Here is a 13,932-nt window from a genome sequence, read left to right as displayed (position 1 = left end):
TAAAATATCATGCACCATTTATTTTCCCTGGTGGCATACCATTCAGTTTGTTTATTTGTTAGCTTTTAATTTTATTGTGGTAAACTACATACAACACAAATTTCCCAAATTAACCACTTTTGGGTGTACATTTACATTCACACATGTTGGCCTATGATCTCTACCAAATTTTATCATCACCCCAAACAGAAACTCTGAACCCGTTAAGCAATAACTCCCCAACCATTCCCTGTATTTGTAAACCCCTGACAATGATGCAGAATAGTCCTGGAGTTTAAACAGAAGTGAGTGACATCTTAAAATCCAAATACAAAAGAAAATCTTTGCTAGGGTCATCATAGTGAGGAAATATCAATGAATCTTTTCATTATAATATTTTACACCTTTACACTTGGGACGTAAAAGAGCAAAGGAATCCCTGCCTGAAATCCATTACAGTACCATTAGCCTTTGGCTGTTGGAAGTTCCAGCACATTGGTTGGACACATCTAGCACTAGGATTAAGGCCTAATTTCACCTTAGCGCAAGAAAAGTTGCTTGCAGATTTCAGTGCCCGTCCAGAACTTGACTGCGATCCTGGAAAAAGGAGTCAGCATTTGCTGAATTTTTCTGAAATTTGTTTGAAAGGCTTGTGCTCATGTAGTGAGGATTCCCGTCCGTGTCCTTGGTTGCCAGAACTGCTTGATGGAGGGGGTTGGCTTCCTTTTTCCAAATCTTTTTTTCCCTGAGAGTTTTGGTCCAACTCTCTGAGCTCATCTTGTTGCATCAAAGGAGCATTTTGTACAGAGATATCAGATGCTTTAGACAAATCAGAAGAATTTTTTTTTCTGTGCAGCTAAAGGTTAAAGTTGAGTACTTGTGATGAGATGATGAACTGAAAATCCAAGGGAATCTGACTGCACAAGTTTGAATCCTCCTTAACTACTGTTTCCTTGTCCACGAAAGTGTTGGTGATTTGGCTCTGTCTCCTGAAAGTTTCCTGCCTGTCCTCACCTATTTTTTCCTATCACAGATGTGCATTGTGTGTAATATTAGTGCTTACATTTAGCTTTATTCTTGGTTCCAGACAGAACTCCTGTTTTGGGATACAGGTTTTTTTGCCATGGAAAGAGTAAAGTTAATTAAAACAAAAGAAAACACTGCCCTGGAAGAGCCTGAAGAATTTTTTTTCCTTCAAGCCTTTTTTTCCTTTGCAACATTGTCTTGGTGTAATTTGGCTTCCAGAATCTAGAAAAAGTTTCTCCTTTTCAGGGAAAATGATTCCACATAGAATTGTTTTTCCTCAGATGGAAAAACTGACAATAGTCTTCACAGTTGTCTCTGCAATAATAGGGAGAATACTGGTGATTTGGGAATTTGAATCCGGAATCTCCAGCTTAGTAAGCAAGCATTTTACCCAGCCAAACCACAGAGGCCATAGCAGAGCAAAAAGAAGTTGAAAATAGGTTGTATGGGGAACATTGCCCTCCAAGCTTAAATCTTGTTTTATTATTTTTTATGTACTTGGTATTGCTCTCTGAGAAGAAAATATGTTCTTATCAAAAGCAAAAACAAACAATAAGCTTCTGGACAAGGACATAGACTCTGCAGGGGAACAGAAAGAGACCTCTGACAAGTTATTGCCAAGTCACTGAGAAAAAATCCTGGCCACCCTTGTGGGGTTTCCATGTGACTTTTGGATTCCTTCTTCTTCCTCTTGGGCCTGTAATCAAACCTCAATTGTACATTGATTGCCCTTCTCACACTGTTCCACTAGACTCTGATTTTAATGCTCTGATTCAGAAAGTAACCCGGGATCTTACTAAAGAGGGTGCCTGTTCACACACAGGTTTGTGATCCCTACAATAGATAAATAAAAGAATTGTGCTGTGGTTAACAATGGAATAGTATGTGGCAGTACGAGTTAACAAACTCTAAATACACCAATTATGGATGAGTCAGAATATATAATATTGAGTGAAAGAGAGACACAAAATAGTACAATGTTTTTTGTGTACAACAGTACAATTATTCTACTTACATGGAGTTTTTTTTAAAGAGGAAGAACTTACCTACATTGTTAGATATGAAGATAGTGGTTCTCCTGGTTGTCAGTGCCTGGGAGGAGTCATGAGGGATCTTCCCGGGTACTGGTTGTGGTATATTTCTGTCAGGATGCCTGGACATGTGAAAAGTCGTACAGCTATTCACTTAGGATTTGTGCACATTTCTGCAAGTCTCTTTCACTTCAATAAAAATCACTATTTGCCCTGATGGAAGATATTTATCCAGTGAAAGGAATAATAAAATCCAGAACTTAGCATAGAGGTTGTTCCGTGCCAGGGATTTCTTTAAGCACTTTGCACAAGTTCACCCATTAAATCCTCCTTTTGAAGAATAGGAAACCAATACAGAGATCTTTAGTAATTCACTCAAAAATAACACAGGTAAGGGCAGAATATTGAGCAAGCTCTGCCCCAAGGACACCTGACGCTTGCTGAGGAGAACTCCTTCAAGCACCAGCTGGACAAGAAGTCACAGTCAGGAAGGAGGATCACCCAGATAAGGCCTGCGAGCCGGAAGTGAACTATTTGCGCAAGACCAGGCTGGTCAAGATGCAGCCGTTCGATGACTTTGACGACTACATTGTGGTCATTGAGCAGATCATGAAATCAGGCTCCGAAGAAGCTGAAGGAGGGGAAATACTACTTCTGACCTATGGGAAGAGAAACCCAACATCAGCCACCTCACAGGAGGACACTTGGAGAGAGCAGTGCGGGAGGCCGACGGGTGAGCACGAGGGGTACCAGACGCGCTAGAGCCTTTACCCACAGTGTGGTCGTCCTTGGCTGCCCTAACTGACCCTCGTGGCCTTACTCTTCCTCAATAAAGCTTCAGTTATAGTTTTTGTTTGTTTGCTTGTTTTTGTTTTTTTAAATCACCCAGGTAATAAGTGGCAGAATTGGTGTTTGAATCTGCCAAGAACGCGGGCAGTCTGGCGGCGAATTCTGGGCGCGTAATTCTTAACCACTACTAGAGAGGAAAATAAAAGCTTTCTCCGTGTTTCTCCCATTAAATAAATCCGAGGCTAATGATTACGGATTTACGGAATGGTGTGGTAGGTGCGTAATGAGGTAAGAAATTTTAGTCGGAAAGTCGGCAGGGGTGGAGAGAGGAAGGGCTGATGTTGCTTGAGGTTGGTTTTAGCCAGTGGAGACCGAGGCAGGACACCCGCAGAGCAAGAGCGGGCGCACTGGGGACTTCTGTGATTGAGGACGCTCAGATTTACAGAAACCATGAGAAGATCCTGTATTTAGCTCTACTGGATGCTTTCTCCCTGCCTCATCTCTTTCATCTCCCACATCAGGAATTTTCTTCTAATCGTTCTTCTGGTTGGGAGCCAAATTAAAGCAGTTAATCTACTATTTGTTTCAAGGAAACGATCGCCTCTGAAAATGGGAGAAAAGGTAGGGAGAGTGCAGATAGGAAGTAGGGGTCTCTCGGGCGCGCGGTAGCGGCATTTAACACAGTTGTTAGAATTTTTACTAACAAGAAATTGGCTTTGCCGAATTCTCGGCCTCCCTTTTTTTTCCGTAAGAGATCTGGATTTTCTTTTTCCCATATTTTTTATTGTAGAATATAACATATATACACAGAAGTGATAACTCTCCAAGTGCAATTTAAGCAGTTAGAGAGCAAATTTCAAAGAATATAATAGGTCACTGTTCCGCAGTTTCAGTCACTTCCCCGTGTGAAATATAACATATATACAAAAAGGTAATATGTTTCGAAGTGTACAAGTAGATATATAGGAGATTTCCAAAGTTGTTATCTTACTCTTTAAGAGATGTCTCTCGCTGTTTGGGGAGGCAAGTGCAGTTGTTAACTAGGATCTGAAAGAAGGAAAGTCATGTAAGAACCGGGACCAGAAAGAAGAAAGCCATGTGAGGAAAAAAAAACAATAACAAAAACAAAAACAAAGCAACAAAAACAAAAAATAAAACAAACAAACAAAATACACACACACAAATTTCTCTCGCGGAGGCAGTAACAGCTTTTCAAACTACTAACCTCAACAGAATATTTTTCTAAGCGGGGAAACGCCGTAATTGGCAGGATTCGAACCTGCGTAAAAACCTCCTACAGTTTCAACTCACCGCTGTAGCCACTTGGCCACAACTGAAACACTGGATTTTTTTTGACTATGCAGTAGTACTCTTGGTTCATTTTTCTTTTCACTTTTTTTTTTTGTCCAAAGTATACAATCACTGGCTCACGGTATCATCACATAGTTGTGCATACATCACCATGATCAATTTTAGAACATTTTCATTACTCCAGAATAGAAGTAAGAATAAAAAATAAAACCCAAATCCTCCCACACCCCTTATCACCCCTCCCATTGTTGACCCATAGTATTGGTTGGTATAGTAAATCTTCTACTGTTGATGAAAAAATATTAAAATACTACTATTCACTATAGTCCATAGTTTGCAATAGCTATGTTTTTCCCATACATCCCTCTATTGTTTTTTTGTTTTGTTTTACATTTGCAGTCGTTCATGCAAGAACTTATATTTGTTGTGTTTATCGTTGATACACATAACTTGAAACACTACTTTCAGTCAAACTCACCTACAAAATGGCACTATTACTTAAAATCCCAATAACGAGCTACCATCACCTCTCTCCATTCTCAAATATTTAAGTTCAACCTCGTTAACAATTCTGTACACATTAGGTAACTGCTCCCCCTTCTTCAGCTTCTGTCTATCTCCGGGTACCTTACGTTTTACATTTAAAGACTCTGAGTTTACATGTTCTAGTTAGTTCATATTAGTGAAATCATACAACATCTGTCCTTTTGTGTCTGGCTTATGTCACTCAGCATTATGTCCTCATGGTTCATCCACGTTGTCACATGCTTCAGGACCTCATTCCTTCTTACTGCTGCATAATACTCCGTCGTATGTATATTCCTCGTTCATTTTTGAGTTGCAGAATCTTCCACTATGTGGACCTTCCAGAATTTATATAAAAAATTGATGTTCATTTCAGGCTTTTCACATCCCTGCGATTACGCATAATTCTACAGGGAATAATTAGAGCTTGCCCCAGTTGTGGACTGTATCTCACAGATCCGCATTAGAAGCTGACAGAGCCGGAAGCTGGTCTGGAATGTCCCCTTAGCATTTTTCTATAAGGCTATCAGAATGAGGGGTCCTCCCTATTCTGATGATAAAGTATTATTTGACGATCTGGCGCAACTGCATGACAATCAATCACCTAAGTGATATTGGAGAGTAAGAAATATTGACAGCAAATACACTTCTCTGGAATAAAATTTGACCCTTTGAAGAGCTGAATTTCAGTCCAGTTACTTAGTGCCAATAAGGTCGCTTTGCACCGTGTAGTCGTGGCCGAGTGGTTAAGGCGATGGACTAGAAATCCATTGGGGTCTCCCCGCGCAGGTTCGAATCCTGCCGACTACGGTTGGAGTTTTTAGACCTCGCGCTCTCAAATACTACAAGTTTGGTTGAAAGCACGAAATTACCATCCCAAAAATTAACCTGAAGTATCACTCTCCTCAAGGCTGTAGGCAGTGAATCTTTACTAAACCTTTGCTGTGTATAGTGCTGGGATTAACTCCTCTTTGACAGAGATCTCGTATGTTTACCAGGGGGAAAAAAAAAAATCGTTACTGCAGTCCTTTCAGAAACTTCCACGTGAGTCACAGTGGTAGCCTGGTCTTTTTTTTTTCCCCTTCTCACAAGGTGTGTCCAAGCTTTGATGATGACTTTGTACTGTCTGCCATCAAAACCCTGCTTGAAAGCATACTGTTCAAAAAGAAAAAAGTAGGTAGGAGTGTTTACTTCTCCACGGAATTATTACCGTTTCTGGAATTTCCTTTTTTGTGTGTAAACCAATTTTATCCCCTGTATCTCTCAAAACACTTCTATTTTCATCTGAGTGAGATAGACCTAGAATTCCATTCTCACTTCATGAAGCCCAAGATTTCTTATGGGGTAGGTAAAGAAGTGTCAAAATTATGTGTTACAGGAAGACAGCAAAATCCTTTTGCTTCTGTGTGACTGGAAAACAATGTCTAATAAAGAGCTAAAGGAACTTCTTCAAATGAAATTTAGGAACCAGAACTTGTGACATAAGAGATACAATTTCCCCTCCTTCAGTAAATGAGTTGTCTCCTCAGACCCAGTGATGGGCAGCTTAGAGCTGTTCTCAAAGAGTATATATGCTTAGAGGAGGAAGGAAAATTGAGAAAAGAAGGAATTTGTACTGAAACAATCAGGGGATTCATGTATGGAAATACACTGATATAGATTCTTGCTGCAAACCAAACATTAAACTAGAAGCTGGTTCAAGGTCATTCTTTCTATAAATAGTATTAACATTTTGTGATAAAAGTTGCTGTGAGGGTGCTAAGGACATAAAGGTAAACAAGACAAAGGCACAGACACTCGCCTTGTGTAGATTAGTGCCTATCAGGAGGAACACCCTATACACATAAATTAACTATAGCCAATACAGGGAGAGTTTGGGAAAACTGCTTGTGGTTAGCACCATAATGGCACAAATAAAGTAGAATGCACCAATAAAAATGACAACTTTAATTTCTAGGTGTATGAACAATGAAGAGGCAGATTGGAAGAAATCATGTGCCTACCATTTCCCACATAAGGGATGCACACATAGGGGTTGTGGGCAGATGTAGGTCCTGAAAATTAGAGGAGATTGATTATGAAGAGTAAAAATATGAAAGAAAAAATGAAGAGAGAGGATCTAAAATGGCAGCACAGAGAGGAGTGGAAGCTAGTTAGTCCCCCTGCAACAACTTAAAAAAGCCAGAAACAACTAGTAAATAATCTGGAATAACTGCAGGGAGACAAACGTGACCATCCACTCATCATACACCAACCTGAATTGGGAGGAATGCCTGAGATCACAGCATAAAATCAGTAAGTAAAAACTGCAGATTCAAGCTGGGACACCCCTCCCCCAACAGCCTGAGATGCAAAGCCTCATGGTGCTAGTGAGAAGCTCTCTCCCAGCAAGTGAATATAACTCAGCTGAGCTCCAACTGGTTTTAATTAGCAAGTGTGAACTGCTAACTATGAGCTATAAATCCCCAACAAGCAGACAGAGGCTTTGGGTAACAACTGACCTTGGAGAGCCAGAGGGTCACCCCGGACTAGCACTGAAAGGGACTTTCTGTCCCTTTTTTGGCTCAGTGGAGAAAGCCTCAGCCATTTTCAGTTCCCAGCACTCTGAGTCAGGCAAGGGTGGAGATAGCACAGGCAGAGAGAGACCACTGAAATGCTAATGACCTCCCCCTAGGGGATCTACCTTCTCTAAGAGGAAAGGAATGGGGCCCAGCTCTACTACCTGCCTTCCATTCAGAACCAGACCCCAGAGCCTGGGGGAAAACAGCCACGGGCCACACCTCCTTACACCAGTCTGGAATTACAGGCTGACAGGCACCACCTGCTGGGCAGAAAAGCACAGTGACCTGAGGCATCACAGGCTGCACCAATTTTCTAAGACACACCCTCAGGGAAACCAGATACTGAATATTTCTTTATTCTGGGATCTGAGCCCATTCTGGTCTGGGAAAATCTGTTTGGGTTAACCAAGGAAACCATGCCTAGACAACAGAAAACTACAACCTACGCTAAGAAAAATGAAGTTATGGCATAGTCAAAGGAACAAACTTACACTTCAACTGAGATACAGGAATTGAAACAACTAATAATAAGTCAATTGAAAAAGTTTAGGGAAGATATGGTGAAAGAGCTTAACCGTATAATGAAAACACTTGATGTACCTAAGGTAGAAATTGAAAGTTCGAAAAACCAACTGGTAGAATCTATGGAAATGAAAGGCACAACACAAGAGATGAAAGATGCAATGGAAACATACAACAGCAGATCTCCAGAGGCAGAAGAGAACACTCAGGAACTGGAGAACAAGGCACCTGAAAGCCTACACGCAAAAGAACAGATAGAGAAAAGAATGGAAAAATACAAGCAACATCTCTGGGAACTTCAGGACAAAACAAAAAGCAAGAATGTATGTGTCATGGGTGTCCCAGAAGGAGAAGAGAAGGGAAAGGGGGCAGAAGCAATAATTGAAGAAATAATCAACGAAAATTTCTTATCTCTTATTGTTCTAGTTTGCTAATGCTGCTAAAATGCAAAACACCAGAGATGGATTGACTTTTATAAAAGCGGGCTTATTTGGTTACACAGTTACAGTCTTAAGGTCATACAGTGTCCAAGGTAACATATCAGCAATTGGGTACCTTCACTGGATGATGATGACCAATGGTGTCTGGAAAACCTCTGTTACCTGGAAAGCATGTGGCTGGCATCTGCTCCAAAGTTCTGGGTTCAAAAGGCTTTCTCCCAGGATGTTCCTCTCTAGGCTGCAATTCCTCAAAAATGTCACTCTCAGTTGCTCTTAGCTTCTCTGGAATAAAGTCTGCTTTCAACGGCCATCTTCAAGCTGTCTCTCATCTGTGGCTACTCTCTCAGCTTCTGTGCATTCTTCAAAGTGTCCCTCTTGGCTGTCTCTCCTCTTCAAAATGTCACTCTCAGTTGCTCTTCAAAATGTCACTCACAGCTGCACTGTGTTCCTTCTGTTTGTCAGCTCATTTATATGGCTCCAGTGATTTAATTTAGACCCACCCTGAATGGGTGGAGTAACACCTCCATGGAAATTATCCAATCAGAGTATTCACGCACAGTTGGGTGGGGTGCATTTCCATGGAAACAACCTAATCCAAACATTCCAACTTAATCCTCACTTATATGTCTGCCCCCACAAGATTGCATCAAAGAACATGGCTTTTTCTGGGCGACATAATATATACAAACCAGTATACTTATGAAAGATGTAAAATTACAGATCCAAGAAGTGCAGCATACCCCAAACAGAATAGATCTGAATAGGCCTATGCCAAGACACTTAATAGTCAAATTATCAACTTCAAAGATAAAGAGAGAATCCTGAAATCAGCATGAGAAAAGTGATCTATCACGTACAAAGGAAGCTTGATAAGACTATGTGCAGATTTCTCAATAGAAACCATGGAGGCAAGAAGGAAGTGGGGTGATACATTTAAGATACTGAAAGAGAAAAACCACCAACCAAGAATCCTATATCCGGCAAAACTGTCCTTCAAATATGAGGGAGAGCTTAAAATATTCTCTGACAAACAGACAATGACAGAGTTTGTGAACAAGATACCTGCTCTACAAGAAGCAATAAAGGAAGCTCTGCAGACAGAAAGGAAAAGACAGGAGTGAGAAGTTTGGAAAACAATTTTGGGAGGTAGTAGCACAGCAATGTAAGTACACTGAACAAAGATGACTGTGAATATGGCTGAAAGAGGAAGGCTGGGACCATGTGGGACACCAGAACAAAAGAGGAATGATAAAGACTGGGACTGTGTAACTCAGGGAAACCTAGGGTGCTCAACAATTGTAATAAAAGGTACAAATATGTTTTTACATGAGGTAGAACAAATGAATGTCAACATTGTAAGGTATTAAAAATAGGGTGGGCTCGGGGGGGAAATACAATCAATGCAAAGTAGAGACTATAATTAACAGAAACATTGTATTATGCTTCCTTTAATATAACAAAGGCAATATACCGAAGCTGAATGCATATTAGGGGGCAGGAATAGGGGAAGGGTATGGGACTCCTGGCATTGGTGATGTTGTTTGACTATTCTACTTTAGGTAAATGCTGTCTTTCCTTTGTCATTTTCTAGCTATCAAGTTTTTGTTTCTTTTTTCTCTCTTTCTCTTTTCTTTTTCTTTTGCCTCTCTGCCTTCTTTGACTCTTCCTCCATCTTTGTGGAAGAAATGGAGATGTCCTTACATAGAGAGTGGTGATGGTGCTGAATGCATAAATACATGACTATACAAGGAACCAATGATTGTTTACTTAGGATGGAATGTATGGTGTGTGAACAAAACCATCTTAAAGGAAATGGGTTGATGAAGAAAGCTTGAGGGCACTGTATTGAGTGAAATAAGACAGACACATAAAGGCAAATATTGCAGGGTCTCACTGATATGAACTAACTATACTACGTAAACTCATAGATATGAAATATGTGTCACAGCCCGAGGGGGCTTTACCAGTCAAAAGACCAAAGAAAACACCCAGCATTTGCTGAAACGTGAACTTTATTTGGGGCTTACTCACAGGGAGGCAGAATTTAAATGGCTTTTCTCTCACCAGACAGGTACCACTTTTGCAGGGAAAATCAGCCGCGTGATTCAGAGAACAGCAAGCCCTTTTTATAAGGGTTTTAGATGAAGACATTCCTAAGGGTGGGGGGAGCATAGATGACCTGAGGGGTGGTGCAGGAAGGACTAGAATAACACTTGAACAATTACATTTTGCTCTTTTTGTGAGACTAAGAGTCTCTCACTTCCTGCCTGCTTCCCATAAAGTTACATTTGAAGGTCAATTTACCCTTTTTCTCCTTACTGGCTTACAAAGACAATAGGTTAAACATTTAGCTGCCTTGGTCAGGTAGACTGCTGTGCACCAAAGATCTGCAGGCCTGTTTTGCTCAGGCCATGGCTTGCCACAAATATTTTACCAGGATATAGAATAAGGCTAAAGAATGGGGAGTGGTTACTTATTATGAGGAAAATGTTCAACTAGGATCAACTTAAATGTTTGGAAATGGACAGGGGTGATGGTAGCAGGTTGTGAAAATAACTAACAGAGCTGAAAGGTATGTGAAGGTGGTGGAAAGGGTAAGCTCAGAGTCACACATGTTACCAGAAGGCAAGTTGGAGGTTAAAAGATGGGAATGTATAAAACAGTGAATCTTGGGTGGACAATGTCCATGATTAACTATACAAATATTATAAATCTCTCTCATGAACTAGAACAAATGTTTGACATTATAACCATAAGTTAATAATAGAGAGGCATATAGGGAAAAAATATATACCTATTGCAAACTATATACTACAGTTAGTAATATTTTAACATTCTTTCATCAACAGTAACAAATGTACTATACCAAAACTATGAATCAATAATGGAGGGGGGTGTGGTTAGGGGTATGGGAGGATCTGAGTTTCCTTTTTTTTTTTTTGTCCTTATTTCTTTCCTGGAGTAGTGAAAATGTTCTAAAAATTGAAAAAAAAATTGTGTTGATGGATGCACAGCTGTATGGTGGTGCCGTGGGCAACTGATTGTACACTTTGGATCTTTGGATAGTTGTATAGTATGTGAACGATATATAAATATATATATATACACACACATATATAATTTAAAAACATAGATAAAAAAAGAAAAACTGAAGAATAAGTTTGGGAATGGAATTAGCAGTGTGGCTCAGGCAAAGCTCTTGGATGTCATTTGTTTTAGATGCACACAAGCCTGCTTTGGTTTGAGACCATCAGAAATATACATGGACCTTGGTGGTGAGCATAGCAATCTCCAATAAAGCTTTCCTTCCTTGTATGGTGGTGAGTGTAGCTTTGTCTTTGGGGTCACAGATATTTGGCCCATGGCAGAGATACTGCTTGCAACCGTTAGAAGACCCTGTTTGGAATCCACCTGTTCTCTCATAGGTATTTAATACCCTTCCCAAAACAACAATAACAACAAAAGCAAATTCTTCTGCCTCACATTTCATCATCAGGAAGCCATTAAGAAAGAGATTCTTAACTTTTGGGGGGAGCTGTTTGGGGTGTGTGTGCTCAAAATCCCAAGGCTTATAGTAAAAAAAAAAGAACTTTCTCACAGAAGGATGCTTCCTGACATAAAATGTATAATTGTGGAAACCAGGTCAGAGAGTTCACAAAAACTGTGGAAGACCATGGGTGCCAAGTTAGGAAATCCTTGCATTTTAAATTCCCCTCCTTGTCAAATAACTAATTAACTAATAAGGTTAAAAATTCCCAAACTAATTCATCTTGTAGCTGGTTAATAAATATTACCTTTCATATTCAAGTGCTGATTGTGGTGACAAATGCACAACTATATGATGGTACTGTGAACAATTGATTGTATACCGTGGATGATTGTATGTTATGTGAACATATCTCTATAAGTTTGCAGGGGAAAAAAATAAACAGAGGGATAAAAGGAAGGAAGGAAGGAAGGAAGGAAGATAGGAAGGAAGGAAGGAGGGAAGGAAGAAAGGAAGATTACCTTTGAATTGTGGCCAAATGATTCATTAACCTCAAGCTTGTAAATTAGGAGGCCAAAAATGCACACACACCCAAAGCTGAAATCCCAGTCAAACTGGTTTTTGAGCCTTTTCTTGGAGGGCTCATGGGGTGTGGTTTCCTCACAACACAAATTGTTCCCCTCACAATATACTTTTGGGACACTAAAATGAGACACGGATGGTACAGCAGAAAGAAGTGGAAATGCAGCTGGTTAGAGGTGCTTGAAACTTCTCCTGTAGCTCCCTTTCAAACCTTACTCTGAGCTCTCCACTGAGTACAGCCCTTAATTTGTGATATTCTCCCTTTCGTGTTGAAAAACAAAGAAAAGCAACATTCCTTCTCTTAAGTCTCTATGAGTATTCTGAATCCTGTGCAAATTAAGCCCGGATTTTTTTTTTTTCTGCTGGGTGTTCTCTTGTTTATTATAAGTGTCATTCAGAGGTCATACTTACCAAGTCATAGATATCTCACAAATAGCATTTTATTTAGAATGTCTTTTTGCTGCAGAAGACAAAGAGAGGCTGCAAAAAAACATATCAAGACTTCCTAAAATGTATTAAGTCAAAATTGACAAAACTGAAAACAGTAAGAGGTAAATCCACAATCATATTTGAAAGTTTTAATTCAATATGTATCCCTCAGAAACTGATAAAAAAGCAGAAAAGGGAAAATACAGTAAGAACATAAGTTTTAAATCATACAATTCCTAAGTTTGACCTAACTTACATGTAGAGAATCCTACACCCATCAGCTTGTAAAATGAAACTCTTTTTCAAGCATACAATGAACATTTAAAAAAACAGACTTTTTGCTTTGCTGGCTATAAAGCAAGGCTCTGAAAGTCTAATGAGGTTCTGAGAAGATAGATACTATTGTCTAACCACAGTAAAAACTTTGCTGGATTTCAATTTAAGAATGAAGATTGTGTTAAGTTTGCAATGTAAGAAATGTGCATATGGTTCACAGAAGAAACCTAAATGGAAATTTAAAAGTTTTGAAAAAAAGACACTGAAAATAACACTTTTGAAAATATTTTTTGTGCAGCCAAAGATGCACTTAAAGGGATATTTAAAGTCTCAAATCCATATGTAAAAATAAAATAAAAGCTGAGCATCAATGATCTAATGATCCATTGTAAAAGAGTAGGAAACAGCAAATTTTACCTAGAAATACATTAGAAAGAGATATTTGATATCACTGTAGAGAAGAGTGTAACACGGAGTGCAATTAGAGTAGACTTAATTAACAGAAAGCTATAATATATTAATGGATCAGAACACTCAATATCATAAAGAGGTCAATTCTCTTCCAAACTGTACTATAGATGCAGTGCACTTCTCATCACAACACCAGCAGGTGTTTTTGGAAATTGGCAAACTAATTTTAAAATAATTTAAATTTGAAACAGACCTAAAACAATCAATACTTTTAAAGAGGAAAAATGAAATTAGATTACTCCATTTACCAAACAGCAAGACACATCAAATTACAGAGATTAAGAAAATGTAATATTGGTATAAGGATAACAAAGAGATAATGGAACAGAAAGAGAACAGATAAAATGACACATAAAATGACCCTTGCTTTATGAGAAAAGAAACATTAGAGAACAGTTGAGAAAGAATGTTCTTTTCAATAATTTGTAGCTATCCATAAGGAACTAAATAAATTAATAACCATAAGTAAAATATATTTAACTTGGCCCTTACTTATATAATTC

At 39.2% G+C, this 13,932-nt stretch overlaps 1 non-coding gene across 1 annotated transcript; it reads left to right on the top strand.

Annotated features, from left to right (window-relative positions):
* The first annotated feature begins 5,389 nt into the window (after positions 1–5,389).
* On the top strand, positions 5,390–5,471 carry TRNAS-AGA. Its single transcript has one exon. It is a non-coding gene; the product is annotated as a tRNA-Ser (tRNA).
* Positions 5,472–13,932: the final 8,461 nt, after the last annotated feature.

This window comes from Choloepus didactylus, chromosome 7 (genome assembly GCF_015220235.1).
Source record: "Choloepus didactylus isolate mChoDid1 chromosome 7, mChoDid1.pri, whole genome shotgun sequence".
In the NCBI taxonomy this organism is placed as follows: domain Eukaryota; kingdom Metazoa; phylum Chordata; class Mammalia; order Pilosa; family Megalonychidae; genus Choloepus; species Choloepus didactylus.
This window is presented reverse-complemented; position numbering and strand designations above follow the sequence as displayed.